Here is a 24,878-nt window from a genome sequence, read left to right on the forward strand (position 1 = left end):
TAAATGTAATTAATAACGCCAATATGGGGGTATGATTCTGTTTGAAAGGGAAAGTTTAGGGTTGTTTATATCACTAGAAGAAAAGCTAAAGGATGAAACATGGAATTGTATAGTGTAGTGAACCCTGTTGCAGATGATGATTGTGATTATCAGTACAAATATAAGAATGTTTTTCCATGACTCAAAACAAATTTATGTTAATATTTTAAGATGTTAATAGTAGGGTGGTATTTGATCTAAAATGCAACTATGGCAAACTATGAACTTTAGTGAATAGTTTAATATGAATGTTTTCCCTCAATTGTAAATAAAAATTCATCTTAAGTGAAAGAAACCAGACACAAAGTATTGCATATTTCTTAGCTCCATTTATATAAAATTTAAATATAAGTAAAGTTACAGAGATTGGACACCAGCAACATAATAATGTTCTACCAAAGAAAAGCTCAAGTCCAAATGGCTTCACAGATGAATTCTACCTAACATTCCAAGAAGAATTAATACCAATCCTGCTCAAACTCTTGGAAAATATTGAAGAAGAGGGAATACTACTTAACTCATTCTAACAAGCCAACATCACTCTCTTACCAAGTCAATAAAGATGCTACAAGAAAAGAATATTATAGACCATTTTCTCCTATGAATATGCAACAATCTTTAACAAAATACTTGAAAATCAAATCCAACAGCACATTAAAATAATTAAACCTACCCTATGATTAAGCAGGATTTATCCCAGGTATGCAAGTTTGGTTCACCTTATAAGAAAATCAATTAATGTAATACATGACATTAACAGAAAGAAGGAAAAAATATGCACAATCATAACAATTGATGTAGAAAAGGCAATTGACAAAATCCAAAACCCTTCCTGATAAATCATTTTAAAAACTAGTAATAGAAAGAAATTTCCTCAAACTGATAAAGGGCAGATATGAAAAATCTACCACTAATGGCATAATCAATGGTGAAATACTGAACACTTTCTCTCTAATACCTGGAATAAAACAAGGGTACCTACCCTCACTAATTTCATTCAATCTTGCACTGGCTACTCTAGCTGGAACAATTAGACAAGGCAAAGAAATAAAAACATCCAAATTGGAAAGGAAGAAGTAAAGTTTTGCTATTTTCATGTGATAAAAAGTCCCAAAAAACTACAGCAAAGCTACTAGAGCTAATAAATGAATTCAGAAAAGTGGCACAGTAGAAGATCAACATGCAAAAATTACTAATGTTGCTATACAGTAGAAATGAACAAGCTAAGGAAGAAATCAAGAAAAAAATTCCATTTAAGAAATCAGCTAAAATAACTAAATATCTAGTAATAAATTTAACCAAGGATGCAAAGAACTTACACAAGGAAAATACAAAACTTTGCTGAAAGAAATTAAAGACCTAAATAAATGAAGGTCATTCTATAATCATGTATCAGAAGACTAAACTTTGTTAAGACAACAATTCTATCCAAAATAATTTACACATACAATCCCAATCAAAATTCCAACAGATCTTGCAGAAAGGAAAAGCCAATCATTGTATATATGTATAAGAGTAAGGGGCCCCAAATAGTGAAAACCAGCTTGAAAAAGAAAACAACATTGTAGAACTCACTTCCTGACTTTAAAAGTTATTACTAAGCCACAGTGTTCAAACAGTATGCCACAGCCACAAAGATAGATACCTAGACAAGTAGCATTAAATTGAAATAGACCCTCTTATCTACAGCCAACTGATTTTTAAAATATATTTATATTACAGAAATTGTGAACTTACAAAACAATCTTGCACATGTGTGGAATTCCCATACAAAACACCCCCACCAACACCCTACACCCTTGTGGAACATTTGTTACAGATGATGAGTTAGTATCATCAGACTATTGTCACTAATTATAGTCCATAACCTACATTTGGCATATTTTTTCCATACTCCCCTATTATTAACACAATTCATTCTAAAAAATATGGAATGCTTTACAAATTGTGTGTCATCCTTACACAGGGGCCTTGCTAATCTTCTCTGTATCATCCCAGTTTTTAGTATATGTGCTGCAGAAGCAAGCACTCTAGCAACTGATTTTTGATAAGATTGCCAAATCAACTCAGTGAGGAAAGAATAGTCTCTTCAACAAATAGTGCAGGGAAAACTGGATATCTACATGCAAAAGAATGAAGAAGACCCCTATATTATACCATAAATAAAAATTGACACAAAATGGATCAAGGACCTTAATTTAAAAACCAGAATTATAAATCCCCTAGTAAAAAAAATGTAGGGAAGCAATGTTTTCTTAGATTTTGCACCTAAACCAAACAAAAGGAAAAAAATAGGTAAATGGGGTTTCTTTAAAATTAAAAACATTGTGCATCCACATGTGCATTTATCATGGGATAAATATCCATGAATATTTAATATCCAGAATATATAAAGAAATCCATCAACTCAAAAATAAAAAGACAAACAACCCAATTAAAAATGGACCAAAGACTTGAGTAGACATTTCTCCAAAGATATCCAAATGGCTAAAAAGTACCTGAAAAGATGCAGAACATCATTAGTTATCAGGGAAATGCAAATCAAAACCACAATGAAATACCATTCACACCCACCAGAACATATACTATTTTAAAGAAAAGCAGGCAATTACAAGTGTTGGAAAAGATGTTGAGAAATAGAAACACACATTTACTGTAGGTGGAAAAGTAAAAAATAGTTTGGCAGTTCCTCAGAAAGTTACGTATAGAAATACCATATGACACTACAATCCCAATTCTGGGAGTTTAAACAAAAGAATTGAAAGTAGGGGCTAAAACAGCTATTTTCACATCAATCTTCATTATTCACAATATAGCATTATTCACAATTGTCAGAAGATGGAAGCAAACAAGGTGTCCATTTACCAATGAATGGATAAATAAATTGTGGTATATACAAACAATGGATTATTATTCAACAGTAAAAAAGGAATGAAGTTCTGATACATGCAAGAACATGAATGAACCTTAAAACATCATGTAGAGTGAAATAAGTCAGGCACAAAAGGATAAATATTGTATAATCTCACCTATATTAAAAATATAGTATGAACAACTCATAGAGTTAGAATCTGAAGTATAGGTTGCCAGGGTCTAGGTTGGGCTTAGGGAATGGGCAGTTAATGCTTGAATTGGGTTGATTGTAAAATTTTGGTAATGGATAGTGGTGATGATAATATAACATTCTGAATGTAATTAACAACACAACTATATACTTGAATATGGTTAAAAGGGTATATTTTAGGTTGTATATATGCTACAAGAATAATTTTTTTTAAAAATTAGGGCTGTACAACACATGCAGTGAACCCTATTGTAAAAGATGGATTATAATTAGTAGTATAATTATAATTAATAGTACAATTATAAAAATATTATTTCATGAATTTTAATAACTATACCACACCAATACAAGGTGTTAATAGTAGGGCGGTATATGGGAACTCTGTACTTTTTGCAAGACTTTTGTTGTAAACCTACAACTTCTCTAATAAAAAAATAATTTAATTAAATTTTAAAAAACAACTGTATGAATTTCTCATTTTATAATGGTGCCTGTATAAAAGACTTTAAAATATTTCACAACCTACTCTTAAAATATTTAATAGGATGCTAACATCCATTGTAAATTTGCTAACTATAGAGTTGATTGTATCATTTTTAAATGCAATCTCATTGGTCTACCAGTACTATGCTCAGCACAGGTGAGGTAAGAATACCTTCACCATTCGTCCCTTCCTCCGATCCTTGGCATAAAGAGGCAACATTTGTAAAAATATGAAAACCGAGGGAAGTGAGTAGCCATCTGTGATATTGTATGAACACGTTGAGAGAGTCCTTCTGAATTTGGTTCACCCATCCTCAACATTTGATGCCTCTCTTTTCAGCCAAAAAGGGATAGTAAGTCCCTGAACTCTATTTGGCAGGAAGTCATGGGGGTGGTGGCAGGGTTGTTAATGTTCCCACATAAGAACACTGGAAGAAGTGGAGCAAAGAGAAGGGAAGAAAATGAGGCAAATCCAGGAAGAATGTCCATACACTGTTATGCAGTCCATACACTGCGTAGCAGAAAGTTTCTGAAGACATAGCAGAAATTCAGGGTAGGAAAGGCTATTGAGAGTTGTACAAAGAAGCTTGACATTATGAACCTTACGAGAGATTTCAACAACAATCAAACAGAGTGCACCTAACTAAATCTGGAACTAACAGAGCAAGCTCAAAAAATTCTTCAGAGCAAGGGAATGTAAATGTTTGGTATCATATTGAAGAGTCAAAATTAGAGGCTACGTATGAAAAACAGGACTCAAAGACATTTTTAAAATGTTTTGACAACCTGACCATTATCCTGTGTCTTCTATGAGAATGGGTACAATATCTTGAAAAAAGAACATGAGAAGTAAATGGAGATGGCTGACACAGTTATAGTCTGAAGTGTTGATGTAAATTACAGAAAATATGCTACAAAAAAGAAATACTTAGGTGAAAAGATCTGAAAAACTCTCATGAAAAGCAAATGATAAATACAAAGGCATGAAAACAATGAGACTGAAAGCAACATATATGGAGAACAGAAACTGGAATTCTAACAAAGTTTTGTAGGGCCTTTAGTTAAATATGGCAAATTGAAAACCTACATTGGCCTATTCTTCCTCCAAAAAAACTACGAGCATGGTAAATTTCTTATTAACTTATGGATATAAAACACAGAGGAGGTAATATAGGCAAGAAATTTCTATAGCTATTTGGAGGATGGAAAATGGAAGGAGGTATGATAATTGACTTGCTTTGCTTAAGTAACCAATAACCCAGGTGCCTACAGGTAAACTGTGAAGCAATGAAGCAGCCTGTTCTCCATGCCCTTGAGAAAGTAAGTTAGTTCCATGTACCAAGGAATTTTGGTTGGGGCCAAGGACTGAAAAGAGAGATTAGTTGGAAAGCTGTATGCAGAACATTCCAGGTGCCATTCTCCATGACTGCAACCAAATGATTATTCCTTACATCGCCCTGCATTGACCAGGCACCAGGAATCTATTCTCTACAAGGCTCTGGATTTTGGGACACCAACACAGTGAAAAGCAGTGGGGAGTGCACATACAAAAAATGAGATGAAGTGAAGTCTATACACTGAACTTTCTTACTTTTGGGATCCATGATCACCCAGGATTTCAGCAAGTAGGTCTAAAGGACTATCCTCTCTTCACCCTGCCACACAGAAGCTGGAAAAAAGGGGCTTCTGATGAGATTTTTGGTGACTCTCAAATATGAATGGAATGAGTGAACAGATTAAGATAAATGGTTATTTAAGGAATATTTTCAATATAAAAGGGAGAATCCAAAATAATTCAAAACAATAAAATTTCAGTGAAAATATAAAAACAAAAAATCTAATGAAAAAAACAGAAAATAGAGCAGATAATATTTAAAAATTCATATCCTCAGAGAGCTAAGAGCAAATACAGTGTTATTTTTAAAAAAGGAAAATAATAAACATGTCATTTAAATTAAAATATAACTGAAAATTAAAAAATAAAAAATTTATAAACAGAGGTGTTATATAATAAAGCCAAGGAAATCTTACAGAAAAGAAGGACATGGAAAAGATTTATTTATGATAGTTTTTGAGGATCAATCTAGTGTGTTCAAAATCTGACAATTATGAATTTCTGCCACCAAACACCCCCTCCAAAATAAACAACTGATAAATTAGAGAGAAATAAATTATGCATATGAAAATTACTCAGAATGACTACACTAATGACTGAAAAAATAAAATCTCCAGAACAGGCATTAAAAGAAAACTTTAAAAGCTTCCAGGCAATAATGCAAAAACAAATAACAAACACACAAAAGAATAGGGAACCATGATAGTACTTGGACTTATCATCATCTATACTGGATACTAGAATACTGAGAAGTGATGTTTTCAAACTTCTTGGGAAAAGTTATTTTTAACCTAGTATTTTCTTCTCACCCAAACTATCAATCATATGCAAGGGTGAAATGAAGACAGTGTCTGTCACAAAATGATTCAAAACTCTTGGGTGTTTATTGGAGGACATATTGAAAAATGAAGAAAGAGTTAGGTATGGTACACAGAAAACTAGGAGTTCAATGCAGTTTTGCTAAGAGGACATTCCTGAATAGCAGCTATGCAGCAAGCCTAGAGAGAAACAGCCCATATTATATCATGAGGTCAAAGAACTAGAAGAAGGAAGTTTCCAGGAAGATTAAAAAATGGTATTATAAATTATCTGATATATTTGAGTATTGGAGGGAAATTATTACTAGGAATTTGTAAGATCTATTGAAGCACTTAGTAAAGGATTAATGATAGGTTCACAGGAAACTAAGCAAAACAAAAAGCAATTGTCAACTCAAGGATAAACAAAAAGTTGTACACTACTGAAATAGAAGTGTTTACTTTCACTTAGCAGCATCTAATATTTATATAATCAGATTAAAGTAGCCATTGCTGATTTAACCAAAATAATGGCAGTACCTAAATCTCAACTACCAAAACAAGATGTCAATGGGCCATGATAAAATCCAAATGGGTTTTAGCTATAAATAATAGTATAAAATATTATTATTTTAGCATAGGAAAATAAATAGATTATAGCTAAAAGAGTTAAGTGAGAATAGAAATATGAGGAGAAAGGAATAGAAAAGAGTGAGGGACAAGAAAATACTTATTTTTAATGTAATCCCTTAGCTTCATTTGATTTTTAATTGGACTATTAAATTTTTGGAAATCAATATAAAAAAAGTGTTCAGCTGTCCTAAGAGGAGAACAAGTGAAGTAGACAAAACTATAAAATGCAACACATAATTTAAAAATTTATTTGTATAAAAATAAGTACAGAGAACAAGGAAAAGTCATTTAAAATAAACCCACCCCTAAAATGGCACACTTTTTCATTAACAAGTTTTTTAAAAATTCAAAGTTTTCTAGACCAAATGAAAATATAAACCAGAATTTATAGATTCCAAAATTTATTGTCTGAACAAATTATTGTTCCACATATAAAAACAAATGAAATACATTTTCAACTGTAAAGTGCTCAAGGTGAAAAAAATATGCTGCCTATGTAGCATTCGTAAAATAATTTATTCAAAGACTTAGATTGAGAGATGACTCAAAATTAAACTGAACAGAATAGTAGTGTGCTATGTATTGATGAAAACAGTGCCTGTTTCAATGTTGAAAAATCAATAGGCAGAAAGAAAAATTAAATATGAGATTCCTTAAAGGAGTGGCTCCCTAAAGAAATTTTGTCACAACAGTAACAAAATTGAAATAATATTAAGAGGCTTTGACACCTTTCATTAGGGCATCTGGTTTAAACTTGAAAGTAAATAGCTCCTTATTAAACTTTACCTTTTATGATTGGAACAACCCTGTCTTTGGGCCAAGAAACCCCGAGGAAAGACCTACAGTGCAGAAAGTCCAACTAAAATTGATTTTCAATTGTTTTTCACAAAGGGAAAAAAAATCTTTGATAACCTGTGATTTTTTTCATTCATCTGACATACATTTTCTAAATTTTCTTTAATAGTTTTTTAATCAATGAAAGAAATTTAATAAATTATAAAGAAAAAGCCCATAAATAGAGACAAATATCCACAGAAAGGTGGAATTTCACATTATTGTAAAATTATTATTCAATAACAATAATAATTTCAATATTTATACATAGCAGTTATGTGCCAGGCACTGAGAATAGAGTGTTTTTATATATACATATATATTTACACACACACATACATAAACATATGTATATATGTATATGTATTCTCTGCTTTCTTGGCACTTTCCATCTGGTGAAAGAAACAGGCATGTTATGTATAGTCACAAAAATCATTAATCAGGTGCTATTAAAGAAAATACAAAGTACTAACAGAGAGAATTGTTATAAGATGGGGGAATAATTCTGAAGCATAATTTCAATCCAATTACAAAGTAAAAGACTGATTTGATTATAATAATTCTTTAACTTTTTAAGTAAACCTACCATACCAATGTTTAATAATATCAAATTTTTGGAAATGGTATTTGTAAGATATGAAATTATATTTTCCCTAATATATAAAAAATTATTTAAAATAATTTTTCTTTTATTTGTACAATGGAAAAGAACAGAAAATTCACTAAGGAAAATTGTGCAATTATACTAAACCTCAGTTTTAATCCAACAAATATAACTTAATACACTATATCAGTTTTAATAACAAGGTTAGCAAAAGAGTACCCTATCAATTTTATCAATTGGGAGGGGTTAACGTGTGAGGAAATGAGTATCCTTATATACTATCAGTGTATTACATTATAATTGTAATTATAATGTAAATCATTATAATCTGGACATTTGGAGGAAAATTTAGATGTAGTTAAGAAATATTTATTATCTACAAATACTTTGACCCAGAAATTTCAACTCCTGAAAATAATCTCATGCAAACTATCTGAGAACTACAAAAACATATGTTTGCACAGATGTTTGTAATATTAATAGTAAAAAAATTAAATACAATTTGATTTTTTATTAGTAGAGGAATGATTAAATATATTATGGTTTAATATGCAATGAAACTCTAGGCAGTCATTAGACATGATGATTTATAACTATACATATATATTTAAAGATAAAAAGTACCCATGAGATTATATTAAATGTAAAATGCATATAAAAACATAATTATGTAAATGTGTGTATGTATGGATGTGTACGAATAGAAAAAATCTTTGGAAGAACAAATGCCTACCTGGCATCAGTGATTATCTCTGAGTAATGAGATTTTAGATGATTTTTAATTTATTATTTACATCTTTTTATTGTCTGAATTTTTTGGGACCATGAATACTTTTAAATTTGAAATAAATTTTCATTTCAAAAAAAGAACTAGAAATAAAAAGAGTAAAACTACATGAAAAGACTGTCAGTTAAATTTCTTAATAAGCCCATCATTTACAAAACAGTAAGTTAAACCCAAACCAAAAAAAAAAAAAAAGCTAACAAACAAAACCTAAATATCTCATCCTCATGATACCGCTTCATTATCCAAATCTCAAGACAATGCCTGGAATAATACCTAAATCCCAGGAAAAGCTAAAATAATATGGTCACTTGCACCTCTCTGTCCATGTGCAGATTCTGATTGGCAGGTAAGGAAAACAGTAAACTGTATAAAAGCACAGACATTGTAGGAAGACAGATGGGTTTGAGTCATTGTATAAACATTATTTTTTAAAATTGACTGCTCTGATATCTTGTGGCAAATGTTCTCATTTCCTATCAGACAACTGATTTATGACAGTAAGTGACATTTTTTATAATTTTTAACTGGCATTATTTTGTTTCTAAAGTAAAGTTCTGAGACTTTCAGAAATGGGTCAGAGAATAAATATGTATTTTTAAATGTATTAATGTGGCAAACTTGATTCTATCTTATTTACTTCCTCCATCGCTGGTGTACGAACTCTGAAAAATAAACAACATATCTACCCCAAAGGTGGCTGAGAGATTTATTTATAATGTTTGTGAAATATGTGAAGATCCCAAATTGTATTTGCTTTGATTAGTATGAGGTTATTTGGCCATCATGACCATACTTCTGTATATACTATAGAAATTTAGGTAAACTACTTCATCACAGTCATCTTCAGTTTCTTCTTCTGTGAAGAGGAGATAACTTCTTTTTTCAAAATGCTGATATAAAGATTAAATAAAATAATTCAGTAACAATGGAGGCAAGTACTATGCTAGAAACTTTACATAGTTTATACCACTTAATCCTTTCAAAATGTATGAAGTCGTTTTTATATTCATTTCGCAGATTGAGAAAGGGGTTCAAAATGGAAAGTTTTGCAAGTTGCACCACAGTCAGAGGTGAAGCTGGGACATGAAGCTAAGTCAGTCCTGATTTAAGATTCTATCAGCTTTCTGTTAAATCTTACTTCCTCTCAAGACTATTTATAGTTTAAAATAATATCCTTAGAGAAAATACATAACCCTTTAATCAGGCTCTACTAATGAAATGTCTAATGCCACAACATGCAAATGAATGTCCACCTGGAATGTGTGTGATCCTGCTTGGAAACAGGGGAATAGACTGGAAATTTATTTAAAGTCCTCCTCAGGCCCAAGTCCCTGTTTTTGTATTTGCAGATATAACCTCGGCTTCTCTCGTCTAGTGGTGATATCTGTGAGGGTCCCCTTTGTTGTAAAAACAAAAGTGATGTTATAAAATATCTTGCATTTGTTTCTTCTTTTTATTTATTTATATAAAAAATTAATCCTTAAAGTGTACATCAACATCTTATGAATCTAAATTTTTATCACTCTCCCTGAAGTCTGGAGAAAATAATTAATTTATTATGTTACACAGACAGCACAGTATCACTGATATGACACTTGGTCTGAAGTCTTACACTCACATCAGAATTAAGAGCAGCCACTATCAAACTGGCCTGAAACCTGATTGTGTTCCTGGCTCAGGATATCTGTAGTAAATTTGTAAATCCATACTAAAACAGAAAATAAACTAGATAAACTAGGGTGTATATATTTTACTAAAAAGTTTTCGCAGTAGAGTAACATTAACATTAAAATTTTACCAAATTTCAATCATATTATAATGCTTTATCCAAATTAATTTTCAAAATGCTGGGTTAACTGTGAATCAATTGCAAATAACTTCATGTAAGATTTTTTTTTAATTTAAAGTTTGCCCAACATTTCAAAATGGTTACAGATTGCACTTTTCTACCAGCCTGGGCTAGTATCTTCCATGGCAAGATATCAAAACTACTGAATAAATCAGTACGCACTTAATTAATTTCCCTGAAATTATCAACATCATTACCAAAATCTTCCAAGAATTTGTAAGGTTTAATTCCTTAAACCATAGTTTTAAATTTTAACTTAAGAAGAGGGAATAAAAACCTCATCTATTTGAGTTTTTATGCCCTTTTTTGGTTCTTCAGTGACCGGAAAAAACTTTAAACAAAATTATGCTTTATGTTTCCTGGCTTAATTATAATAAAATGCTGTAATTTCTATTATAAAAATTAAATACATTTATATACTAATCAAAAAACAATTAATTTAAAAATGTGTATGTACATCTGTCTGTAGATCCCCTTAAAGCAAGGGTTCTTAACGTTTTTGCTCCAAGACCCCTTTGCCAGTCAGGTGAAAACCACAGACCCCTTACTAAGTCCACACTATACTGTGTATTATTTATTAAATATATCACACCCACACCAACACATCCTTACAAGAATAATTTTTCTTTTGAATTTCAATTCAGGCTCACAAATCCGTGGTTAAGAATCCCTCCTTTAGAACCTTTCCAAAGTTTGCTAATCAAGAAATTTTAATTAATGTAGTAGAATTAATTTAGGTAAAGAAAAAAAGTTTTTGCAAAAATAAAACTGCTCCCCAAAACTCTTGACAGAAACAAGCTATTCATTTTCATTTGTGTTCCATTGAAGACAGAACTGAAATATGTCCAATGGTTCTATTTCCAAGTGGTCCACTCCCGAATTCTTTGGAATGTTTTAAGATTGGCTGTAACACGAGTTCTGACTTCCAGTGTGGACCCTGCTCTCCTTCACTGTTTGGAGGTAGTTTTGATTTCCACTAAGAATAGTTGCCATCTCTTTTCTCTCATCAAAATTCTTTCACTGCTCGTATAGTTTTAAAATAACCCTGATTATTTCCAAAAGCTTCTCCTTATCCACAGAAAGTTCAGCAAACCACTGTCTGGCATCTTTCTGCTGCATAACACAGCCTACATGGAGGCAAGCTAAAGCTGTCATGAAAGGAGGCGTGAAGTAGGCAAAGATCTATTCTGTAGATACCGTTCACTACCCTTCCTACGCGGGGAAGCAACATGTCTTTTTTTTTTTTTTTTTGTGACAGCTTTATTGAGATATATAATTCACACACATAAAGTGTACAATTCAATTGTTTTTAGTATATTCACAGTTGTGCAGTCATCTCACAATCAATTTTAGAACATTTTCATCATCCCCAAAAGACACCCATACCCTTTAGGCTATCACCCCCAATCTTCCTATCCCCCTCAGCCCTAGGCAACCACTAGTCTACTTTCTATCTCTAAAGATTTGCCCATTCTGGACATTTTATATATATATATTTTTTGCTTTATTTATTTTTAATATTACATTCAAAAAATATGAGGTCGCAATATACCCCCTGTTCTTGGCCCATGTCCTGCCCATACTGGAGCAAAGATCTGTAAGGATAATTCAATATCAAGCAATATCCGTTAATTCTAAAAGACAGAATTCACATTCGAAGATATGGTTCATCCTATAAAGAAATTCTTTTGGAAAGGCATGTGAAAATCTAGTTTTTAATAGAGAAGTAGCAGCAGAAATCAATCTTGTATTTGAGACTACTCCCAATTCCTCTACTTTGGATGCCAAAAACACACATATAGGAGCCATTAGTACAGGATCTACAATTTCCAGAGAATACCTGACATAAAATCTCTTGAAATAGACTAATAGCTGTGGCAATAACTTGTCTTAATTTAAGATGTTCACCTAATGCTTGGATAACAGTTGTAAAAAAAAAAAATTGTAATTTCCAATCTTTTTCTTTTGAAGGAAATTTACGTCTTTTTGGCGCTCCGTCAACAGATCTTGTTTATCCAAAATCCATTGCAAATAGTGGGAGCTCTGCCAGAAGTTCCCAGCCATGGAACACAGCTTGCCCTAATTAATATATGTATACACACACACACACACACACACACACACACACCAGCCGGGAAAACGGAGTGTGGAGCAACCATAGACCGAGCACATCTGTAACCGCGCTCCTCTATCTATTGAGCTAGGTCCGCTCCACAGCCACGACAGCAAAATGAATGCATTTGTTTCTAATATATGTGTTTCAAGCTCAGGTTGTGATGAAACACAATATCTGTTCATGTACTGGAAAGCTCCCATGTCTGTCAAAACATGTTAGACACTGTATCAACAACAAGCTGCTTAAATTGTCACACCAAATATCTTAGATATTTTCAAAATGTTTAGAAGTATGAAAGGGAAAAGCCTAAGTAATTCACCAAATTTACAAACTGTTTCGACATCTTAGAAATATAGTTAAAAAAAAAACTCATGTGACTTTTACAATTAAAGCACATGAAAATATTAAATTTACAATATCTAAATTCCAAATACCAGAAGACTAATGACGGCCTTAAAAGCTCGGGATGATCTATTTTTGTCTTCTTCCGATTGCAATGAATTTGTAAAGAAAGCTAAGGTCATGGCCATCATCCTGAATTTAGAAACTCTGCTCCCTCCGAACAATTTATCTTTGTTCCAAACCATGCATACACACCAAAAAACCCAATGTGTACCAGATTATATTCAAGAAGATTTTCCTCTTACTTCCAAACATTCCTATCCCTGAAACTGCCAAACAAAAGACCCCTTCCTTCCCATACTGTCAGCTAGGTTTTGCGATTATTTTTAATGTATTAAAATATGACCAGAAAGCAAGCAAGCTGATTCAGATGAAAGACAGAGCAATAGGGTCTTTTTTTGGCAATTTATTTCTGGCTTCAATGTAAATTCTGGTTTTAAAATTAGGAATTCTAATCTGGTTCCCTTGTTTTTTGAAGTTACTACCCAGCTCAACTACTCAGCTTTTCTCTCTCTAATATAAAGACAGCAATATTTGTGTGTCCTCTAATTTATATTAGAGTAGAAAAGATTTTGAAAAATGTAAAATGCATTCCTTAAATCTCTTAAGGAGAAAATGATAATTTATGTAACTTATAATGATCATCATTATTACTAGATTTTCATGGTTTATCAAAATTTAAATTAACAAGAAAATAGATCCTAAAATTTTTAATTATTAGGTACTGTTTGAAGATCAAATCATTGAGTATCTTGCCTGTGTGTGTGTTTGGTTGCAGAGAGCAGTTTCGGTGTTCATCTGTGTGTGTGTGTGTGAGTGTGTATGCTTTAATTCTGAGTGGAACTAAGAACTGGAGTCATCTGAGAGCATGCATATGACAGGGACTTCACAGTAATTTTTGTATCCAGGTGTAGCTTGGGACTTACCTATCTATATACCTTATGCTGTCACCTTATGAATTGCTATTATTTAGTGTCTTTTGTTAGTTATGCCTCCAGCTGTGTTTTGTGGCTCATTCTAATCCAGATTACTAAACAAATGATTTTATGAGATACAACTGCCATTTTAAGGTGAAGAAAACAATGGCAGAGGCCAGATTTTTTGTTCTTGTATCCCCCTCCAACATCTAGTATAATACTTAACACTCAATACATTTTTATTGAAAAAAGAATTAATTTCTAAATAGCGATTGAGAATAGGAGTATAGGGAAGAGGGGTGGTGATTTTTGTGATTGAAAATGGGGTTTGGAGCCCTGACTAGGAAAACTGCTTTTGTGCTCATTCAATTTCTCTTTATGAGACTGCAGATCAACTGATAGACAATGTAAAAGCAACCAGTGAGAGATTTTCCTGCTTCTTTTCCAGTTAGGCAGAAACCAAAACTCACTGAGACTGCCTTGAATACGGAGATTTCCTGAATAACAGACATGCAACACAGTATCTTCCTGTGAGTCACAGGATATTTATCAAAGCTGCACCTTCAAAAATCCCTTTCACCCCTGCTGCCATTACCTCCTTTCATACTTTTATCCACCCCACCCCCAAAAAAAGAAAACCAGAAAAAGAGTCCAGAGTTGCTCATCTATATAAAACTACTAAACAAAGCAAATACAGTTAATACCATGTCTTATTAAATTGAACCCTCCCCACCAGAGTGATAAAAGGTGCTAAGATCTATAGGACTGAATCCATTTTATACACCACTATTCAAACTTAACTTCCCTGTGGTGCAGGGAACAAAGAATTCGGCCATGGAGAAAACAGGGATCCTGCTTTTTATTCCCTAACTCTCCTGTTCTTTCTGGTAAAAGCAAAGCCATTAATCCAATTCTCAGCACTTGTGTTCAGAGCCATTGCATCATAAAGCAATTTGCGGTCTGGCCAACTAGCTATTAAAAACAAATAGTCTCTCTGGCTTTAGAATCTTCTCGCATGGTCAGAGTAACCATAGAGAATGCATCAGCAAAGGTAATAACTGGGCTGACAGGACTTCTGTTTTAAACCTATAGCTCACTCCTGAATTTAATTAAAGCTCCTGGAGGAGTTGTAATAATTACAAATATGATTTTTTTTCTTTCTTGTGCAGCTATCCCATCTAAAATTATTTTTACTTGGTGGACATTAAATCATTTCCGAAAGATTTGCAATAAATTAGTTGACTTAAGCAAGGTTAAAATTTCCCCCCTAATATTAAATCTCAGTCAAATATAACAAAATTGTACAATAAGGGTAACACAGGAAAATATCAGGAGTTGTTCTGAAATGCAAATTTTTCAAGATACCACTTCATTACTTATGGTTTCCAAAAACTTTTTCAGCTTCTTTCAATGGCAGTCTTCTTTCTATATTCTACCACTTTACCACCAAATTCCTTAGATTAAGAACAATGAAATGCAGATTAACCTTTACTTGAATCTTGTGATGTGCTACAGGCAGAAGCAGAGGCAGAAGACCATGAGCGAATACGTTGCCGGTTGGAGTGTAAAGGAGTGTGAGCCCCAACAGAGGACCAATAGCTTGGTATCTCTTTTCATTGATTCATTAATGATTATTTACTCTAAAGTTCTTTTAAAGTTGTGTGTAAAATTTAACTGAATTTCTGGCAACCGAAGAAAAAAAAGAATAAAAGAGATAGAGAAAAGAAAAAAAGAATTACATTGTACCCATCTTTTATTAAAAGACAGATTAGGAACAACAATTTGAGGCAGTTTAGTGAAAGATCATTTATATGTATATATAAAGGCAGATTGGAGCCAGATCAGATTAAGATATATTTGAAGGAGAGAATGGAAGGAAGAGGGCCTGGTTGTAGACTACTATTTAAGAACAAGAGCAAGGCTATAAAGATTTAAAGTGGAAAGTTGGTAGAGGAATTTAAAAGGATGTAATGATTTTCAGAAAAAAAAATACTACATGAAAAAATTAACCAGATTTTATTATTGATTGGAATGCTAGAAGATGGTAAATATTACTTCAGAGTCTCTAAAGTGTGTCAGATGGTAAAATGCAGGAAAAGAAAAGTCAAGATGGAGATGTTCGACTTCTAAGTGGAAATTGGATGAAGATTAAACTCAGTTTTTGGAACTGGGGATCACCTAGCTCGAAATGAAAAACCATGTTAATTAAGGTAGTAAATGTAAAGAGTGAAGAAAAGATATAAGGGTCTGGATTATATACTTGACTGGTTTTGTCTGTTCCTGTCATTTTTCCAGTTTTTTTTTTTTTTAATTTTTAGAGAAGTTGTGGGTTTACATAACAATCGTGCATAAAATACAGGATTCCCATACATCATCAATTGTAATAAATGTTGCACACCATGATAGCAAATTTTTATAAGTTTGCTATTAAATAAAGTCCATAATTAACGTAGAGTTCACTGTTTTTGTAGTGAAGTTCCATGAATTTTTTAAAAATTTATTCTGTTACCACATATAAAATCCAATGTTTCCCCTTTTAATCACATTCAGATATATATTTCAGTGCTATTCATTGAATTCACAGTGTTGTGTTACCATCACCACTATCCATTAACAAAGCATTTCCATCATTCCAAACAGAACACTATTTTAAGGCCTAACTTGCCATAACCTATCATATAGTCTAGAAACTATATTCTAGATTCTGACTCTATGAGTTTGCTCATTTTAATTATGTTATAATGGTGAGATCATACAGTATTTGTCCATTTGTGTCTGGTTTATTTCACTCAACATGATGTCTTCAAGGTTTCTCCATGTTGTCACATGTATCAGGACTTCATTCCTTTTTACTGCAGAAAACAATCCATTGAATGCATATACATTTTATTTATCCATTCATCGGTTGATGAACACTTGGGTTTCTTCCATCTTTTGGCAACTGTGAATAATGCTGCTAGGAACATCAATGTACAGATATCCATTCGATGAAAGCTATCGTGTGCTTACTTTGTCTTTGCAAGTCAGCATTGCAAAGGACCATGGCAAAAGTGTTGCTAGTCTGGTAGGCAAAAGCCTCAAGTTTAAATGTGAAACAGGCAGTTCCTTTGCTTTCTGCATAATTTTTTTAAAAATCATGAGCTGTTTCACTTTTTCCCTCATGGGAAAAACAAATTTATTTCATTGTAATTCTACACAATAAGCATTTCATATGAGGAGAGAACCATGGAGACAAACACGTAGAAAACACCATTATTCACAAGACAGATAAAGGTAAAAGAGGTTACAAAAAAGCTAAGGAGCAACTGTAAGAGATCCAGAAGATTTTAGCTTTATGTTTTTATATTTCCGAGGTGATGAATGATGCTTTCCTTGACTTGCTTCCTAATCACCTTTCTCAGTGAAATGTAGGAGAAAAAAAGTAAGGCAGTATACAATGTGCTATAATGCTGAGGCTATAAGGAAGCCTAAGAGACAAAAGTTAAATGATGGTGTAGTTTTCTTTGTGTTAAGCTGAGTCCCATGGAATTTCTCCATGATGAATCCAGTGACAATTCTTTGGTGGCATAAATTCCATGACTTTTGCTGCTTTTCTTCCAGCGAACTTGACAACTTTCTCAGCCATTACCATCATATGGAAAGTGTTCAAATGGCTCTTTCACTGCTCTCTGAGGATAAGTTAATAAATATTTATTAAAGACTGAGACCAGTGCTGATCCAACTAGCCGTGGCACATTCTGCTTCCACAACAGAAAGTTTGTTTAAGGAATAACTGCATGATATCTCCTAGTTCAGGACTGAAGATAAGTAACAAGGTTATAGAGTTTTCTACAGGGAGTAATCTGAAGACCAAAAAAAAAATCATAATTTTTATAAATATTTTCAACAATTTTTATCAATATTTATTTGTATATTTTGAAAATAAAATATTGGAAGACAATGGAATGGGTTATTTTCCAGAATTTATTAATCAAGTATGTGGATTCCTGGATTCACTAGGTTGGTAGATTTGTGGCTAAATTATAACTTTATGACACATTCATTTTTGCCACCCTCCCTCAGTGCCAGGCACAAGATAGAAACTCCACCAGTTATATTATGTTACAGCTATTAAATTATCTTCAGACATAATCTTACATCTACCTTTTTATTATCAATGTGGAGGGTCCAAATTATAAAATTCATAACTCTACTACTTTATAGTATTTTCACACTGAAAATTAGTGTTATTATATATTAACGACCTTTGGTTTATTTAATTATTGGTTCACTCCCTGAAGAAGTAATGTAGAAAATTTCTTTGGGACTGGAGAACTTTTGCTGCGGTAAATAGAATGGGCTATATCCCTTGTCCTCTAGGATTTCCTCAGCTAAACAAAATTGTCCTGCAGAATTAAGCTGTGTGCATTTCCTGGTCAGAAATATATGCAATTTCTTCTCCAATAATCTTCTCCAGTTTTACTAAAGTAAAAGGAATATCCATTTTATTTTCTCCTAATCTCTGCATTAACCCTCCCTTCTTTCTGTATCACATTCTTTGTTTTCTTATACCCTTATTTATCCAAGGATCTTGTATAAATTCCCTAGTCTTGATTGTTTTGACACTGTATTCATATATAGATAGGGTCATGTGAAAATATCAGGAACAGCATTTATATTGTGTAGTTAAAACTGAACACCTTAAATAATTTTTTCTAGTGTTTCTTTTTTTTTTTTTTTAAAGATTTATTTATTTATTTAATTCCCCCCCCCCCCCCTGGTTGTCTGTTCTTGGTGTCTATTTGCTGCGTCTTGTTTCTTTGTCCGCTTCTGTTGTCGTCAGCCGCACGGGAAGTGTGGGCGGCGCCATTCCTGGGCAGGCTGCTCTTTCTTTTCACGCTGGGCGGCTTTCCTCACGGGCGCACTCCTTGCGCGTGGGGCTCCCCCACGCGGGGGACACCCTTGCGTGGCGCGGCACTCCTTGCGCGCATCAGCACTGCGCATGGCCAGCTCCACACGGGTCAAGGAGGCCCGGGGCTTGAACCACGGACCTCCCAGGTGGTAGACGGACGCCCTAACCACTGGGCCAAAGTCCGTTTCCCCTTCTAGTGTTTCTTAAGGGAATTTGCATTCAAGGGACAGCTACTCATATTTTAGTCATGGGGTACAGTGTTACTGCTACTTTTTTTCCCAGTATCTCAAGATAGAATGAAAACGAATTGACAAATGTGGCCTATCTCTAAGCCAAATTCAGCATAAAAACTCAATACCTTCCACTGCCATGGGAGAGGACTCCTGGGGTGAGCCACCCTAGCACCAAGGGATTATTACCAAGTGCCAACTAGCAATGCATGTGGAAAAAGACCTAGACCAAAAAAGTAAAATATTAAATACAAATGAATTTTTATGGCCAAGAGAATTCAAAGTGAGTCGGGAGGTCATTTCAGAGATTATGTTTATGCACATCTCAAAAGGATCTCACTGACTGCCACAGTAAACAGGGGTGCTCCTGGGGGATCTAGAGACATCTAGACATTATAGGGAGGGCAGACAACCATAGGAAATTGGTACTCAGTCAGTTGGCCTTGCCTTGGAATATATAAACTATCTGCCTAATGTATCAAAATTAGACTTATTTATAATTTTCCCAAATGTGTTTCTACTGCCTCATTTATTTGAAACTGTAATTATCACTATACCCGTTAAATATATGTCCCAGATACTTAAATCTTCTGGTGTTCATATACCAGTTGAGCCCTGAGTATCAGCAAAGTTGCAGTCAATACCTACTCTCCAGTTCATTGGACTCACCCGGGACAAGTAACAAAAGGATGATGGACAACACCCATTCCCCAAAACAAAGAGGACCCAGAATTGCAAGCAAGACAGTTCCATCTATCTGCCCCATGAACCTAAGATCCCTCTCAATCGGAAGGAGAGTGGGCATCATCATCCTAAAATCCTCAAGATTGAGGAATGAACAAATCTAAGAGAATGCAATTATGGACTAAAGATGTTAGATGTTATTCTTTCAAGTAATGTTTCATAAAAACTAGGTTATTTTTGGCCTAGTACTAAAGTGCAAAATGGAAAATCATTTTTTTAATTTCTATATTTTATAACCAGTAAAGATAAAACTGACAAGTTCAGTTACCTAGTGGCAGCCACGTAGTCAGTCATTCATGGAGCCAGAAAATTGAACACATCATGCTTTATTTTTTTAGAGGAATTCACTGGAAACTTGTTTCTTACAGTTAAAAGAGATTCTTCAAGGAAACAGCCTTAGAATCATGGCCTTGTCTTCTCTGAATAGAGATATCTCTGAAGAACCTATTTGGTGTGGGGGAATAAGAGGGTAGTTGCTAGTGGATGATTCTCTGCAGCAATTTAGAGTCTAAGGGGTTGGGGACAAATATCCTGTACAGCAACTATTGTTGGCTCTAGGTGTGCGTTGTGGTAATAGTGTTGGCAATGTCCACATGAGCAATTTTGCCCATTATGCATTCTTCTTATGTGATGAATAATGATAGGGAAGATAGTGTAAAATTTCAAATATGTTGATTGTCCATTTACTGCCTATTTCTTATAGATTATGCAGGGTTATACTTTCTGATTCAATGGCTATTCCTCAATAAAAAAGAAAGAAAGTCAACCTTGTATGATTCCATCAGTGTTTTGAACTGATATCACAGACAATAGGCAAAATTTGGTTATTAAGAAGAAATCAAAATAGGAAACCTGAAAAGTGTTTCTCTTTATATTTAAAGTGTGGGTAAAATGAAATGTTCAGACACCCAGACAATTGGGCTGGGAGAACCATGGTAATTGTCATGAGTTGAAATAAAAAATAAAAAGTAAAATAACTGTATGGTAGAGAGAAAGTACTATAATCCCTCAATGAGGGAAAATGAGCCATATGAGGACTGGCAAAGGCTAAATTTCTTCTAGTTTGGAGTCAAACTGTCATTCATACTTATCACAAATATTTATTAAGTGATTCTTACATGCCAGATGCTCTCCTAATGTTAGAAATTCAAAAATGAGCTAGACAAAGTTATCCTCCAAAACTTACAGTCCAAATGAGAAGGTTCAACGTAAGCTAGTAAATAAATACACAACATATTTTTTAGGTACTACAAATGCTATGAAGACAAATAAACAGATTCAGTGGTTGGCTAATGATTGAGACATATACATGAGCTGGAAAGATTAAAATGGCCTCTTTGAATTGATGATATTGGGACAATGACTTGAATGAAATAAGGAAGGGATTGATGCAAAGATGTAGGGAGGAACATTTAAAGCAGAAAAAAGGGCAATTCTAAATTCCCAAAACAAGTTCCCTTATAGAAGACAAGGGCGAAGATGTGGGAAAGAACAGATAATGTAAGTATTTGTCATTTATTCTCCATACAGTAGATATCCACTGGAGTGTTTTGCTTAGGTAGGAGACCTGATCTAATCGTAATGAGATCATTATGATTTCTGAGTGAAGGATGCATTTTAGAATGAGGGAAGCCAGTATTGGAAGTTATTGCAGGAATGTGGGAGAGAACAAAGGCTTGAAGTAGCATAGAGATGATGGCGATTTGGTGACAAGGGTGAGATTAAAGATGTATCTTGAAAGTGGAGTTTTGAGTATGGTAAATTTGAACAACATCAATAAAAATGAGATAACATGCAAGATATTGTCATGTGGTTACTACATTTTCCTTTCTTGCATAAAGAAGGTCTCTCTTTCCTATTTTGTACCCTTCCTTTTCCTTCCAGACACAAGGCTAGACCTTGAAGTTGTGAATTGCTAGATAAAGGAGTCTTACATATTTAATTCTGGTAATAGTAGTAACCAAGATGATGATATTAATAATATAGTAAATATTTTTATAGAAATTACCACATGTCAGGTATTCTTTAATGGGCTTCACGTACCTTAACTCATTTAGTACTTCAAATGGCACTAAGATGAAAGTTGCATATTGTTCCCATTTTATAGTTGAAATAATCTCCTAAAGAAAAAATCTCTGGTAGCCAGTTGAATACACAAGCAGAGAGTATTTGCCCAAGGCAGGAGAACAATTACCAATAGTGTAATCTTGTGCAAATGACCTAATTATCTAGTTCAGTTTTTTCATCTATACCATGGGTACAATAATATATACTTATGGGCAGTAGTGAGAATGGAATACTTTTTAAGTATATTGTACAGAATTTGCTTAAATTGCTTAATAAATGATAACTGCTGTTGTTAATTTTTATAAGATGGAGATGCCTTTACAAACAAAGCAGACACCCACTGATTGATTTAAGCCAAACTGACAGGTTAAGAGGGCCATCAAACTGTAACTCCTCACAATAACCCTGACCCATAGACAGGAATCAGCACAAAGCATAGCATGCACTAGATGTGAGAATCACAGAACCAGGAATATCCTTCCAGATGTCAACTTAACTCTTTACTATTTTTGCCACTTGGAAAGATACAAGATTGTCTTTATTTGGTTACCCCTAAAAGAAGACCCTAATACTAGAACATTATTTCTTTGGGAAATGATCTCTGGAAGCACAAGTGAAATTGGGAAAGAGATGAGTAGAAACCCATTAAGAATGAGTTACTGCGCTAGGTACCAGTAGGGGCAAATCAATCAAACCCATTGAGAATACTCTGAGGAATCTTGTAGAATGCACCCATGAATTATCTGTCCAAAGGTCAGAGTCTAGGGTATTTGTATTTCCTCACTGACTGGGAGCTACTCCTGGAAGGTTAATGCTCCTTCTCAAACCCTACTCCCCAGGACTTTCAGAATGCACTGTGTTTGGACTGAGTGACCTACAAGACTTCATAAAAAACCCTTGGTAGAAAAGTGGAGCTGGCAGTCAAAAAAGTGTTATGTAATGCTGTCTATGTGCAAAGGAGCTATCCTCTTGAGCAACCTATCAGAGCCACAGCTGATGGCAGAGGTGGGCCAAGTGGAAGAGTTTTAAGGCTTCAAGAGAAATGAATATACAAAATCAGCTTCTCCTTAGGATCACTTGTCTACAAGTCCCTAACCCTCAACCCTCAGGTACCTATAATAGGTGAAACATAATGGGACTCAGTGAGTTGAATCCAAGAGGAAACACGTGATTCACTTGAATATTGTTTTCTGAACACTTTTATACAAGCAAATGATAGTTGTACCACATCAGAAATGTTCCTTGATTAAATACATTTTAGAAATCTTGGCTTAAAAATGTTAAACATGTATCTTTAATCTGGAATTTTTATTATCCTATAATATGTTAATATCTACAGTGAATACTCAAGGAGATATGGTGTTCAAAATTTTCTAAATTTATTTAAATAAATTTTACTTTCTCATGTTACCCCATTGAGATTTCCCAGAAAATTTTTTTGGTGAACCTGGTTGATGAAGTATTCAATAGGGCCATATTGTCTAATGGAATATTAAAAGTGATCACCTAATTTGTGATGTTCATAGAAAGAAGTTCTGAAAGATTTCTGACCAAATTATTAAGCTTGATAAAGGTATTCTATGGAATTAAGGACTTGAGGTATATGACCACCTCAAAAGAAAATGCCTTTCTGATTTCATGTTTAGGTCTGACTTAAGTGTGACAAAAGTGGGAAAGGGGCACTTAGATGCTGCTGCTGCTTTTTCTTATCTTCCTTTTTTCTTCCACTTAGACTTTCATTCACAAAATTTGATAGGCCCCAAATTTTGATCTTGCAAAAATCTCTTGAAATGTGTGGGTATGAGATTCGCCCCTACTGGTGGAATATAGTTTTCTTTCCACCAATTTTAATTAAATGTATCAGTCTTTGAAGTTGTACAAAATGAGAGAGACCAAATTTTAAATGATAGGAAATCTGTAACAGAGTCTAGAGAGGATTTTAAAATGTGATTCAGTTTGGGGAATTGAAAGTTATTATAATGAAGAGAAAATAGAGTAAGTTTCAAGTGTCAGGAGAACCATAGAGATCAGTAAAATTAAAGAGAAATCTATGTAGAGCAGAGGAAAAATAGAGTTTACAACATGATATGAACATTCTGTCCCAAGAGTGCTTTGACCAATGTAAAAGGAATAATGAAATGAAAAACGTTTGTGTATCTAGGTAGCTGAAATGAAAGCTGAGTGGTAAGACAGTGTGAAGTAATATATATGTTAAGCCCATGTATCCATAGAACATATTTGTCAATATATATCTGTTCTGACAGACAGAATCACTTACAATATGATGGTATTAAAATAAGCAATAAAAATCATTAATGGGCAAGAGTCTAATAACAAGGAAAAAAAGAATATCAAGCAATGTTCTCTGAAATCTAGTCAAGAAACAAATCAAGAAAGAACATTGGAAGTCTAAAATTAAATAATAATATGGAAGCCTTTCAGTGAGGGTCGTGATCCTTTATAATTTTCTAACTAAACGAAAGCTTATTTATGAGGATCACTGAGGACAAACCTCTTCATCATTTCTCCTTCCATCTGGAATACCATCCCTTTTTATGGTTGCAATGAGCCTGCATCTCTCAGCTTAAATGTTGCCCTTTCAGTGGAAACTGCTGCGTTCCTCCTGAAGAGGTAAGCATGGCTTCTCACTGCTCTCCTAGAAGTATCATCTTCTCTATCACAACACTTAATATAATACTTATTTTCCCTCTAAACTGTCAAAAAGTTGAAGGAAGTTTTATGCCTTTTCACATTTGTATATCTGGAAATCAACAAGGAGTTAAGGTTCTTACTAGGTACTTTAAAT

At 33.6% G+C, this 24,878-nt stretch overlaps 1 non-coding gene and 1 pseudogene across 1 annotated transcript; both read right to left on the reverse strand.

The window, feature by feature from the left end:
• Positions 1-1,961: 1,961 nt before the first annotated feature.
• Positions 1,962-2,068, reverse strand: LOC111766876 (U6 spliceosomal RNA). The gene has a single exon (XR_002798813.1). It is a non-coding gene; the product is annotated as a U6 spliceosomal RNA (small nuclear RNA).
• A 9,531-nt stretch (positions 2,069-11,599) lies between these two features.
• On the reverse strand, positions 11,600-12,769 carry LOC101443010 (cyclin-C-like; annotated as a pseudogene).
• Between the last annotated feature and the right edge of the window lie 12,109 nt (positions 12,770-24,878).

This window comes from Dasypus novemcinctus, chromosome 4 (genome assembly GCF_030445035.2).
Source record: "Dasypus novemcinctus isolate mDasNov1 chromosome 4, mDasNov1.1.hap2, whole genome shotgun sequence".
Taxonomy (NCBI): Eukaryota; Metazoa; Chordata; class Mammalia; order Cingulata; family Dasypodidae; genus Dasypus; species Dasypus novemcinctus.